The sequence below is a fragment of the Haematobia irritans genome, chromosome 2 (genome assembly GCF_050003625.1).
Source record: "Haematobia irritans isolate KBUSLIRL chromosome 2, ASM5000362v1, whole genome shotgun sequence".
Lineage (NCBI taxonomy): Eukaryota > Metazoa > Arthropoda > Insecta > Diptera > Muscidae > Haematobia > Haematobia irritans.
In genome coordinates this window covers 141,223,100-141,235,784 of record NC_134398.1, presented here as the reverse complement: position 1 = coordinate 141,235,784, position 12,685 = coordinate 141,223,100, and the positions used below count along the sequence as shown (strand labels likewise).

General features: G+C 37.5%; 1 protein-coding gene and 1 long non-coding RNA gene across 2 annotated transcripts in view; both read right to left on the bottom strand.

The window, feature by feature from the left end:
• The window catches only part of LOC142226362 (ATP-binding cassette sub-family G member 4-like), a 244,988-nt gene that overhangs the window by 182,962 nt on the left and 49,341 nt on the right, over positions 1 to 12,685 (bottom strand). The gene's annotated exons all lie outside the window — the stretch shown is intronic.
• LOC142224119 (uncharacterized) lies at positions 5,162 to 5,633 on the bottom strand. Its single transcript, XR_012719042.1, has 2 exons — positions 5,423 to 5,633; positions 5,162 to 5,360 (listed from the first exon to the last, which is right to left on the bottom strand). It is a non-coding gene; the product is annotated as an uncharacterized LOC142224119 (long non-coding RNA).

The following is a 12,685-nucleotide window of genomic DNA, read 5'->3' as shown; positions in this document are numbered from 1 at the left end:
TCATTAAGTTTATGAAATGTTTCGTTAGTTAAATTTTAATGGCAGATTTAGTTAATACTACAAAGCTTCTTCTGTCAGTGTACACAAAATTTGAATATCTCTGTATTCGACTTTTGATATTGACCATAGTAGACTAATTTACTCGTTACTCTCCAAAATGGCCCAATCGCACAAAAGTCCAACGGATTGAAATCCGGAGATGTTGGTGGCAATTGTGCAGTAGAAATGAGGAACCATACGCCATTCGTGGTTGAATGCACACAGTGTAGAAGAAGCATACCCTTTAGTTGGCCACTACACCCAGAGAAGGAATATGATCACTTCAAACAAGTTTTCAAGAGCAAAATTTTATTTTTGAACGGCGAACATGTAACATGTTTGCCGCAACCATTTTATTTTCTCGAACATTATGTATCTGATTTCGGAAACTATATATATGTTTGCCTAGAAAACAACATTTTTGCGACAGAAATGTTCCATGTTCACCGATCAAAAATGTTGGTGGCAATTGTGCGGTAGAAATGAGAAACCATAAGCCATTCTTGGTTGAATGCACACAGTGTAGAAGAAACATACCCTTTAGTTGGCCAATACACCCAGAGAAGGAATATGATCACTTAAAACATGTTTCAAGAGAAAAATGTTATTTTTGACGGCGAACATGTAACATTTTTGTCGCAACCATTTTATTTTCTCGAACATTATATATCTGATTTTGGAAACCATGTATATGTTTGCCTAGAATACAACATTTTCGCGACAGAAATGTTCCATGTTCACCGTTCAAAAATAACATTTTGCTCTCGAAACATGTTTGAGGTGATCATATTCCTTCTTTGGGTGTATCTTACAAATACATCTTTTGTAAGAAGATCATTTCTGGTGTTGTTACCGTTTGTGTTTTCGTCCATTTTTTGGACGCAACACAAAACAGCCAGTATCACGGCAACGAGCAATCGCACGAACAACCAAAGATTTATTCACATTTCAATACGGGAGGCCTTTGACGATAGTCGCTTGTGGTTTTCCAGCCAAATATAAAGTAATCACACTATCACGCCTGAATTTAATCACGAACAAGTAAGGAAAGTATAAAGTCGTGCGGGGCCGAATATATTATACCCTGCGCCACTTTCGATACCACATCACATCCGTCAAATGTGTTGGGGGCTATATATAAAGGTTTGTCCCAAATACATACATTTAAATATCACTCGATCTGGACAGAATTTGATAGACTTCTACAAAATCTATAGACTCAAAATTTAAGTCGGTAAAAAATAGAGGTCTGCACAATTCCAGTTGTAAATGCAGAGTACACGTGTACTTGCTACATGAGTACATCTATTTGAAAGAGTCGCAAAACTATTGGTACACATTTTGATGAACACCAAAAGCCACGAGTAACTTCTTGTTGCTACTCTGATGTCTTCACTACCAACAAACACATATTCCTCTTTCTCTCTTATTGAAGTGTACTCAGAGTGATCACGTCGAGTATGTTGCGAGAACAAAACTTCATAGAGTACTCCATGTACCAAGTGCAGTTTCAGAAATACAAAAAAACAGTTAATCTCCATAATATATGTTTTGGTTTATTATAAAGAACGGCAAACGTTAAGGTAAGTGTGTGACATACATAAATATATGAAATATGTGATATACATACATATCTATGATTAATAATAATGGAAAGTTTTGCTTCGCACATAACTGAGAAATACTTGTGGTACCACGTGAAGTAAAGAGAATCCATGTTGTACTTTTTCTCAAGTACTTACATTTTTATTGTTCCTTTTTTTCGGAACACATATTGTTTCGGATAAGTACTTGGTGATATTTGACAAGCAAGTGTTCTCTTCACTTCACTACTTGCGCTCTGAGAGAAAGACAGTGTATGTACTATATTCGACAGCGAATTGCATACATGTAGTGAAAAGTTATTCGATGCAGACCTCTAGTAAAAAATATGGGAAACATTTAAATCTGAAGCAATTTTAAGGAAACTTCGCAAAAGTTTATTTATGATTTATCGTTCGATATATATGTATTAGAAGTTTAGGAAAATTAGAGTCATTTTTACAACTTTTCGACTAAGCAGTGGCGATTTTACAACAAGGAAAATGTCGGTATTTTGACCATTTTTGTCGAAATCAGAAAAACATATATATGGGAGCTATATCTAAATCTGAACCGATTTCAACCAAATTTGGCACGCATAGCTCCAATGCTAATTCTACTCCCTGTGCAAAATTTAAACTAAATCGCTGTTAAAAATTGGCCTCTGTGGTCATATGAGTGTAAATCGGGCGAAAGCTATATATGGGAGATATATCTAACTCTGAACCGATTTCAACCAAATTTGGCACGCATAGTTACATTGCTAATTCTACTCCCTGTGAAAAATTTCAATTAAATCGGAGTAAACGATTGGCCACTGTGGTCATATGAGTGTAAATCGGGCGAACGATATATATGAGAGCTATATCTAAATCTGAACCAATTTCAACCAAATTTGGCACGCATAGCTACAATACTAATTCTACTCCCTATGGAAAATTTAAATTAAATCGGAGTAAACGATTGGCCACTGTGGTCATATGAGTGTAAATCGGGCGAAAGATATAAATGGGAGCTAAATCTAAATCTGAACCGATTTCAATAAAATTTGGCACACTTAACTACACTACTAATTGTGATGGGTACAATGTCCTACGGAAGGATCGCACAAGAAATGGAGGTGGTGGCCTGGCTTTCATATTACACCGTTCCGTGCAGTATAGACCTATCACGCTTGTGCTAGAGACTAATGACCCGTACATGGAATGTATGGGGGTAGCAGTTAAGTGTGGGGCTGCCGAGATAGAGCTATACAATGTGTACATACCGCCGGTTGGTAGCTGTGCTCCTGGTTATAGCCCAAACATTGAGTGGTTGTTGAGCGGGCATAACCGATTGGTTCTAGGAGATTTTAATGCCCACCATGAACTTTGGCATTCTCTCCTGGGTAATGACCAGAGGGGCATAGCTTTGGCAGAGCAGATAGACGACTCCACATTTTGCACGGTGAACGAAGAGGCCCCCACGAGAATTATGGGTGACTGCAGCAGTTCGCCAGATTTATCGTTAGCATCGCCTGGTCTGATAAATGACGTCTCCTGGCAACCCGTCATTTCATTTGGCTCGGACCACCTCCCCATAATTCTCACCATCAACCGACCCTCCGATTTCATAACCTCTGAACGCCGGACGTTTATTAATCAAAAGAAAGCCAACTGGGAAGGCTTCAGAGAATACACCGATCGCCGCTTCAGTGAGCTCCTGTCCCCCTCACATGTTCATGTTGCCCAGAGGGAGTTCCGGGACATCATCAACGCAGCAGCCGCTCGCTTCATACCCGCTGGTCGAATTGCCCAGGTGAGGCCCAACTTCCCAGCCGAAGCGGCGGGACTCGCAGACGAGCGTGATGAACGCCGTCGTGCTAACCCTGCTGATCCTAGAATCAGAGAACTAAATCTAGAGATTAGTAAGATAGTCGACGAGCACAAGCGGAACACTTGGTTAGAGCACCTGAAGCAATGTAACTTAGGAACAGGAACTGGTAAATTGTGGTCAACAGTTAGAGCCCTCTCGAACCCCTCCACAAGGGATGATGGGATTTCAGTCACATTTGGCGACGTGACTGTGACTGATCCGAAGAGGTGCGCCAAATACTTCAACCGACAGTTTGTCGAGCATCCCGAGAGTGATAGAGCGAAAAGGAGAGCCACCCGTCGTGTACGTGGTCTCAGAGCCGATGACACACCACAATTTACTGCAGCCGAAGTTACCAATGTCATCAACAGCGCGAAACCATCTAAGGCGCTGGGCCCTGACGGAATTTCAATGCTAATGCTGAAGCATCTGGGAATACTGGGAGTTGAGTTCCTGACCAGACTCCTCAATTTGTCTTTGGAATCACACATTATACCCGATGTCTGGAAAATGGGAAGGGTGATTCCACTACTGAAACCGGGCAAAGATTCGAGCAAAGGTGAATCGTACAGACCGATATCCCTTCTTTCGCCAGTAGCCAAGACACTTGAGGCATTACTCCTCCCCAGCCTTGTGGAGAATTTTCCAGCTGCCCACCATCAACATGGATTCCGTAAGGTACATAGTACGACAACAGCCTTACATGCCATTTCGACACATATTAATAAGGGACTTAACCAGCCCAGTCCGTGTCACAGGACGGTCCTCGTGGCGCTTGACCTATCGAAAGCATTCGATACGGTCAACCATGCCACATTATTTGAGGACATCGAGAATACGTCCCTACCGGCAGGAGCGAAGCGTTGGGTGCTGAATTATATGTGTGGACGCCAGTCGTACGTGGAATTCTGGGACAGAAAGTCAAGAACGCGTAGAGTTAAACAGGGAGTTCCCCAAGGTGGGGTGATATCTCCGGCACTGTTTAACCTCTACATGTCCTCGATTCCACCCCCTCCTGACGGCGTCGAGATTGTATCATATGCGGATGACTGTACAATCTTGGCATCTGGGCCCAATGTTGATGACATTTGCGATCGGTTGAACGTCTACATAGCTAATCTTACCAGTTATTTCACTGCGAGAAACTTGAGGATATCCCCCACCAAATCCTCAGCCACACTATTTACTACATGGACGGCAGAAGTGCGCAGGCAGTTGAATATCAGAGTCGATGGAGTAATAATTCCGACCACAAATTACCCCAAGATTCTTGGGGTCACATTCGACAGCCTTTTTAGGTCATCTGCCCATGCCACTGCACCCAGAAAAAAGTGACCACTTCTTTAAGTTAAAATGAACTCATTGTGAAGAAAGTTGAACTTCGTATAGCGCCAAAGACATTTTTATTTGTTTGAACGATGTGATTTTCGTAGAAATTAGGTATAATGCATTCCATATATTAGTTAACATTTTCCTATATTTATGTACCACTATACTACAGAATGAAAAAATTTAACTGATTTGAATTCATTTATGGATTGATTTTATTGAAATTTTTTCATTCATTTGGACAAATCTTACGTATTTGTGGTAAAACTTTTACTTCATAATTAGAACTGCTTGCCTTCGTTTTTAAATACAATTTTATTTATTTATATAAGCAATTTTATCTTCAATAAAAGACATGTTTTATTAATATATTGAATATATTTATTAAGAATCAACAGCATCGACTGTCCTTGAAATATTATTTTATTATTCCACTATTTCCAATTTCCATGTGATATTATCAACTGTAAAACGCACTTTTTCATCTTCTTCTTGTACTTTTCACTTTTAATAAGTTGCTTCCTAACGATTTTGTCCTCCTTTTACAATTTCAATACCTACAAATATAAAAAATGATAAAACATTTTTGTTACAAAAGGTTAGCGTCACTGAATATTACCTGATATTTGAAGATTCCAAAATGAAGACATATGAAAGGGTTGTTATTCTGCTGGTGTTTTCTTCCTTTATACACCATCACGAAATTGATAGATTTATTTTCAAAAAACGAAAAATTCTCACTAATTTAAAATAACAAATATTGTATATATTTTATTTGCTATTTATTATATTATTTTACCATATTATTTTTTTAACAATCTCTCCGTATACCACAGCAACGCGATTCCAACTAAAAAAACAAACCACGCGCAAACATATCGATTACACCCACGCGCAAACACATCGATTACGATGACAGGTATCGATTACAGGTAGACAATAGAAATATAGGAAAATTTCCTATATTCTAACAAGTTTGTTTCCTTAAGTTTTGAAAGGATTGCATACTTCTTAGTACGAATGAACTAAAATATTTTTCTAAGCCAAGTGTTGTTCGTATATATGAAAAAATTTCTATTATAAAGGAAGTCGCACTTATCATTTTATAAGAAATTGTACTAATTTTGAGTAAACTTGTTTTTAGTTCGTTTTTTGTTTATTTTTACGAATGCTTTGTTATCGGTGAATAAAATTTTCTTGTTCAGTAGGAAATTCTTATACCCAGCGAAGAAAACAGTATGAGTAAAATTCCATGCCTTATTCTAGTTAATGAACTATTCCTAACTGCTTACAGTTTAGGATTTTTTTATTGAAACGAGTAAATTTTATTATTTTTCACAAAAATTTACTTTAATGGAAATAAAATGGATAAACTATGTTGATGAAAAAATTTTCCTTTAGTTTCGAAGGCACTTTTTTCTGGGTGTGCAATTTGTAATAAGCTCCGTGGTAGAAACAAGGTCCTCAAGTCACTAGCCGGCAGTACTTGGGGTGCGGACAAAGAAACCTTGCTAACTACTTATAAGGCAATTGGCCGGTCAGTGGTAAACTATGCAGCGCCAGTGTGGACACCGAAGACCAGTGATACGCAGTGGAATAACATACAAACCTGCCAGAACGCTGCTCTTAGAACTGCGACTGGGTGTCTCCGCAGCACACCCCTGGATCACCTTTATGTGGAGACAAAGATCATCCCTGTGCGAAGACACAACTACATGTTGTCAAAGCAGTATCTCCTGGGTTGTTATCGCAGTAATCATCCAAACCACCATCTTATGGATACACAACCACCACCCAGGAAAGTAAGGGTTGATATACATAATCTAGAGCGCGAGATCCAGCGCTATAAAAGAGAGCCTCTAGATCAAGCAGCGTACCAGGCAGGTTTGAACAGGATTCATGAGGATACTGTAGCTGAAGCGGTGAGAAGCTACAAGGTTAATCCTGTTCTTGGAGTCCGACCACCGCCCATAGCACCGGAGGAAAGAGACCTCCCACGGCAGACTAGGGTAGTTTTGGCCCAATTAAGATCAGGCAAGTGCAGCCGCCTCAATTCCTACTTATCGGTGATTGATAGCAGCGTAGCTGACGTTTGTCCAATTTGCAACCAAGGGCCACACGACACGCGTCATCTTTTCTCTTGCCCAGCCAAACCAACCCGACTTACCACCAGATCACTCTGGACACACCCCATCTTAGTCGCAGAGTTCCTTGATCTGCCAACAAGCTGATGTACCAAGCGTATAACATGAAATGGATGAGATCACAATAAACTGTTACAACAACAACAACAACAACAACAACAACACTACTAATTGTACTCCTAGTGCAAAATTTCAACCAAATTGGGGTAATACTCTGGCCTCTGGGACCGTATTAGTCCATATCGGGCGAAAGATATATATGGGAGCTATATCTAAATCTGAACCGATTTCAATAAAATTTGGCACACTTGATTATAGTACTAATTGTTCTTCTTGTGCAAAATTTTAAGCAAATTAGGATAAAACTCTGGCTTCTGGGACCATATAAGTCCATATCGGGCGAAATATATATGGGAGCTATATCTAAATCTGAACCGATTTCTTCCTAAATCAATAAGGATCTATTCTGAGCCAAAACACATACTTGTGCCAAATTTAAAGTCGATTGGACTAAAACTGCGACCTAGAATTTGATTAAAAAATGTGTTCACGGACAGACAGACATGGCTATATCGACTCAGGACCCCACCCTGAGCATTTTTGCCAAAGGCACCATGTCTCTATCTCGTCTCCTTCTGGGTGTTGCAAACATATGCACTAACTTATAATACTCTGTTCCACAGTGTGGCGCAGGGTATAATAACTTTATTTCTGAATGAAATAGATCAAAATGCTTTTGTAAACTTTTAAACAGTACAATCAAAATGCCACTGGAATAAATCTTTCAGCTGCCAGACAAGCGGGCCACACTGCATAGGCTCTTTCATACCATTTTGGATTATCCCATATCGGTCTATTTCCCTACTTCAGCTCGAATTTCTGGCCCTGCCTTGGTCACTATACTATAGTCTAATTACATTGTGGCAAAAGGCCCACATGCATTCATAGAACCATGCGTTAGTGTTTGTTTGGAGAAGGGAAAAGAAGCTTCATGCCATAAAAACCATACCAACTGCAAACCAACAAACAGAATGTTTCCCTTGCAAAAATGCGAAAAAACAACCTCATCATTTGCAGCTCCAACCAGCAAGGCAAACATTTCTTTTTGGACAAGCTCTTGCTGTAATGCCATTCATTTTCGTTACATGTTTTCCAAGTCGACAATTTGACACCTTGTCCAAGGCAGGCAGGTACATACCTTTTGAAACAAAGAGGCTTTCTAGTAAACCTAATTTTCTAAATGACATATCCAAATTCTAGGGCTAATAGTAAATTCTATGACAAAAGTAAACAAGGGCTAAAGGCAAACACATGTACATAATGGAAATGGCAAAAACAAAATGATGCATTTGCTACTGGGGGTTTCGCAGTGCTTTCAAATGCACTAAGAGAAGGGATATGATCACCTCAAACATGTTTTAAGAGCAAAATGTTATTTTTGGGTGGTGACCATGTAACATGGTTTTCGCAACCATGTTATTTTCTCCGAAATCATGTATTTGATTTCGGCAAGCAGGTTATATTTGACGAGAAAATAACATTTTAGTGACAAACATGTTACATGGTCACCATACAAAAATAACATTTTGCTCTTGAAACATGTTTGAGGTGATCATATTCCTTCTCTGAACATGTTCAGAGAAAATTTTGGGCATTTTGAAGGGATATGGATTGGGGATATATATTAGGCAGAAAAGAAAATTTTGGTTAATTAATAGAAACTTTTGATCAATATTAGAAAATTTTAGCTAAACTGTATTAAGTAAATAATTCTAGCAAATTTATTGGACATAGTTATTTTTTTCCACTGGTTAAAGAAAATTTCGTAGTGTGAATAAAAAAATTTAAGGTCAAAATTGCAAAAATCTAAAGAGGACTGTTGAACTTTAATTTTAGGACACCACCATTTTATATCAAATTAAAGAAAAAATTCCTTTAATATAAAGTAGACAAAAATGTATAAGTTTTGTTTTAAAAAGGTTTTCAATAAATTTAGGACACAAATCTTTCAAAATTTCCATCCCTTTGTTAAAGTCATATTTTTAGGAAGTAAGGCAAATATTTCTCAAAGCAAAGAAAAATCTTTAAATTAACTGAGATAAAGAATATTTGGACTAACGATAACAAATTAATACGACCGTAAGTTCGGCTTGAAACTTTGCACAAGTAGTTGTTATTGATGTAGGCCGGATGGTATTGCAAATGGGAAATATTGGACCACTTTTACGTATAGCCCCCATATAAAACGACCCCCAGATTTGGCCTGCGGAGCTTCTTAGAGAAGCAAATTTCCCATCCGGTTAAAATTTGGTACGTGGTGTTAGTATATGGTCTCTACCATCCTTGAGAAAATTGGTCCAACTCGGTCCATAATTATATATAGCCCCCATATAAACCGATCCCCAGATTTGACCTCCAGAGCCTCTTGGAGGAGTAAAATTCATCCGATTCGATTGAAATTTGGTACGTGGTGTTAGTATATGATCTCTGACAACCATGCACAAATTAGTCCATATCGGTCCATAATTATATATAGCCCCCATATAAACCGATCCCCAGATTTGATTTCCGGAACATCTTGGAGGAGCAAAATTCACCCGATCTGCTTGAAATTTGGTACGTGGTGTTAGTATATGGTCTCTAACAACAGTGCAAAAATTGGTCCATATCGGTCCATAATTATATATAGCCCCCATATAAACCGATCACCAGATTTGACCTCCGGAGGAGCAAAATTCATCCGATCCGGTTGAAATTTGGTACATTGCGCTAGTATATGGCCGCTAACAACCATGCCAAAATTGGTCCATATCGGTCTATAGTTATATATAGCCGGTTTATAGTTATGTTTTATTGGTCCATATCGCCAAAAAAAATCTACCAAAATTTTATTTCTATACAAAATTTTGTCAAAATTTTATTTCTATACAAAATTTTGTCAAAATTTTATTTCTATAGAAAATTTTGTCAAAATTTTAAATTCTATAGAAAATTTTGTCAAAATTTTATTTCTATAGAAAATTTTGTCAAAATTTTATTTCTATAGAAAATTTTGTCAAAATTTTATTTCTATAGATTTCTATAGAAAAGAAATAGTGCATAACCACGCAGCACCAAATATGAGCAAAAAATGTTTGATGGTTTGACTTTGGCAACGAATTCTTTTTCGATTTTTGTCAAATATTTGCCTAGTGTGACCATACCCTTAGTTAGAGAGTATTGTATTATAAAATCTACCAAACCATCAAAAATTCTACCAATCTACCAAATGGTGAAAAATGTACAATTTTTGGTAGAATTCTGCCAGCTGTGGCAACTTCAAGTAGTAATATATACTATAGGTCAAAATCAACCAAGTCAACCAATTTAAAGACGATTTCATTAATTTTAAAGGATTTTTCGGAACTATTACAGCCACATTGACCTTAAATTGATTTACTTAAGTACAAGGACAAAAGGAATTCATTGAAAAGTTTATCGATTTTTGGACAAGGGAAAAATTTTTATATCAAAGAAATGCTTCTTCTTGGCCTCACGACAATATTTTTCAGTAAAAAAATTTTATGAAATTATATTAAATAGACACGATCTTGTATTATACTGAGTTACTCTCCACTCGCTTCACATCACAGAGCGCCTCTGCTGGTGTTCTACAAACCGTCCAGACCAAACACCAACTTCCTCCCTAGTCGATCTGGTTCATGTACTACTGAAAAAAAGCATGCCCGGTTCCAAAGATTTTGTCTTCACTTTAAAAATTTTGGTATTGATTCCGAGCCAAAAAAGCGGAGAATACAAGTGAGGATACTTTTAAGACACAATTCTCTTTTAAATTTGGGTTTTGTGTACTTGCTTCTAGGAAGTAAATTTTAATTTTTCGCTTTCTCAGATTTTTTTCTTCATATGCTATCAAAGTCCTTTAAAAACGAGTTAACGACCATTTTATTTTCCAAATTAAGACTCGACCTCCAGTAGAAATTATGTTATGTTTCAAGTAAAAAACGTCTTTAAAATAAAGTTTTGAAAAACTTGTCCTATATTTGAATGATATTCTGTTTTGTTGTCATAATGCAAAAAGATAATAAATTTAAAGACAATTTCATTAATTTTAAAGATTTTTTCTGAATTATTGAAGTCAAGTTGACCTTAGCCCAAACATTTTTTTTGGATGTTATGATACCCATTTTTAAGTCAAATCACTTAATTATAAGGACAATACGACTTCATTGAGAAGTTTATCGACTTTTGGACAAGGAGAAAAAACTTTATATTAGAGAAATGCGTCTTTTATGCTAAGCAAAATTTGCATTCGTATTTTAAAGACATGAAATCTTTGACCTCACGACAATATTTTCAATATTTTGCAATTATTAACCAATTTTGATGAAATTTGGTACATGGCGTTTTTTTGGCACAAGAACGAACGCTATTGAATTTGGAAAAAATCGGATCAAATTTAGATATAGCTCCCATATAAAGGGTGTTAAATTGTAAGGGCCGATGTTGAATGTGAACCACATCTAAACGCCAAGTTTTTTCCGAATTTTATTTGACATTTCTCTATTTCAGACTTACTCAAATTGAACCATGGAGAGATACACAATCCAACAACGTGTTAAATGGTTCCAAGAAATGGCAACTGTGGATGATCAATTTTCGAAGAAAATCATCTTCAGTGATGAGGCATATCTTCACCTCAGTGGATTCGTCAATAAACAGAATTGCCGCATTTGGGCGAATGAGAATCCAAGAGTGATTGTCGAAAAACCAATGCACCCACAAAGAGTGACTGTTTGGTGCGGTTTATGGTCTGGCGGCATCATCGGGCCGTATTTTTTCCAAAATGAGGCCGGTCAGGCAGTTACTGTGAATGGTGTTCGCTATCGTGACATGATAACGAACTTTTTATAGCCCAAATTGGAAGATATGGATGTGGACGATATGTGGTTTCAGCAGGACGGTGCCACTTGCCACACAGCTAACGAAACAATGGCTCTTTTGCGCAACAAATTCAATGGCCGTGTTATCTCACGTAATGGTGATGTCAATTGGCCGCCAAGATCATGTGATTTGAAACCGTTGGACTTTTTTCTTTGGGGCTATTTGAAAGAAAAGGTGTACGTCGATAAGCCAGCAACAATTCAACAGCACATTAACGGCATAGAACCTCCATTATGCCTCAGCATCATCGAAAATTTGGACCATCGGGTGAAGCTGTGCCATCGAGGTCGCGGCGCCCATTTGGCCGATACATACATAATTGAGTAATACCAATATATCATAATAAAATAAAATTACAATAATTTCCTAAATAGTTTGTGTTTTATTCAAAATTAACATCGGCCCTTGAAATTTTAACCACCCTTTATATGTATCGCCTGATTTCGACAAATGGGGTTAGATTTCGTTCATTTACTAACCGATCGTCGTCAAAATTGCCACAATATAATCCGATGGACCACCCTTCAAGCGTGCTAAATTTCATCGAAATCGGTTCAGTTTTAGATATAGCTCCCATATATATGTATCGCCCGATTTTCCTAAATTTGGCCAAAAGTCCCTTATGTATCAACCTAAAATCTGACTCAAAGTTGGCCAAATATAATTTTCTATAGCACTTACTATGTTATATGTGCTAAGAATCGTAGAAATCGTTTCAAATTTAGCTATAGCTCGCATATATATGTATCGCCCGATTTTCACAAATTAGGCCGTAAAATTTATTATGGCTAAGCGAT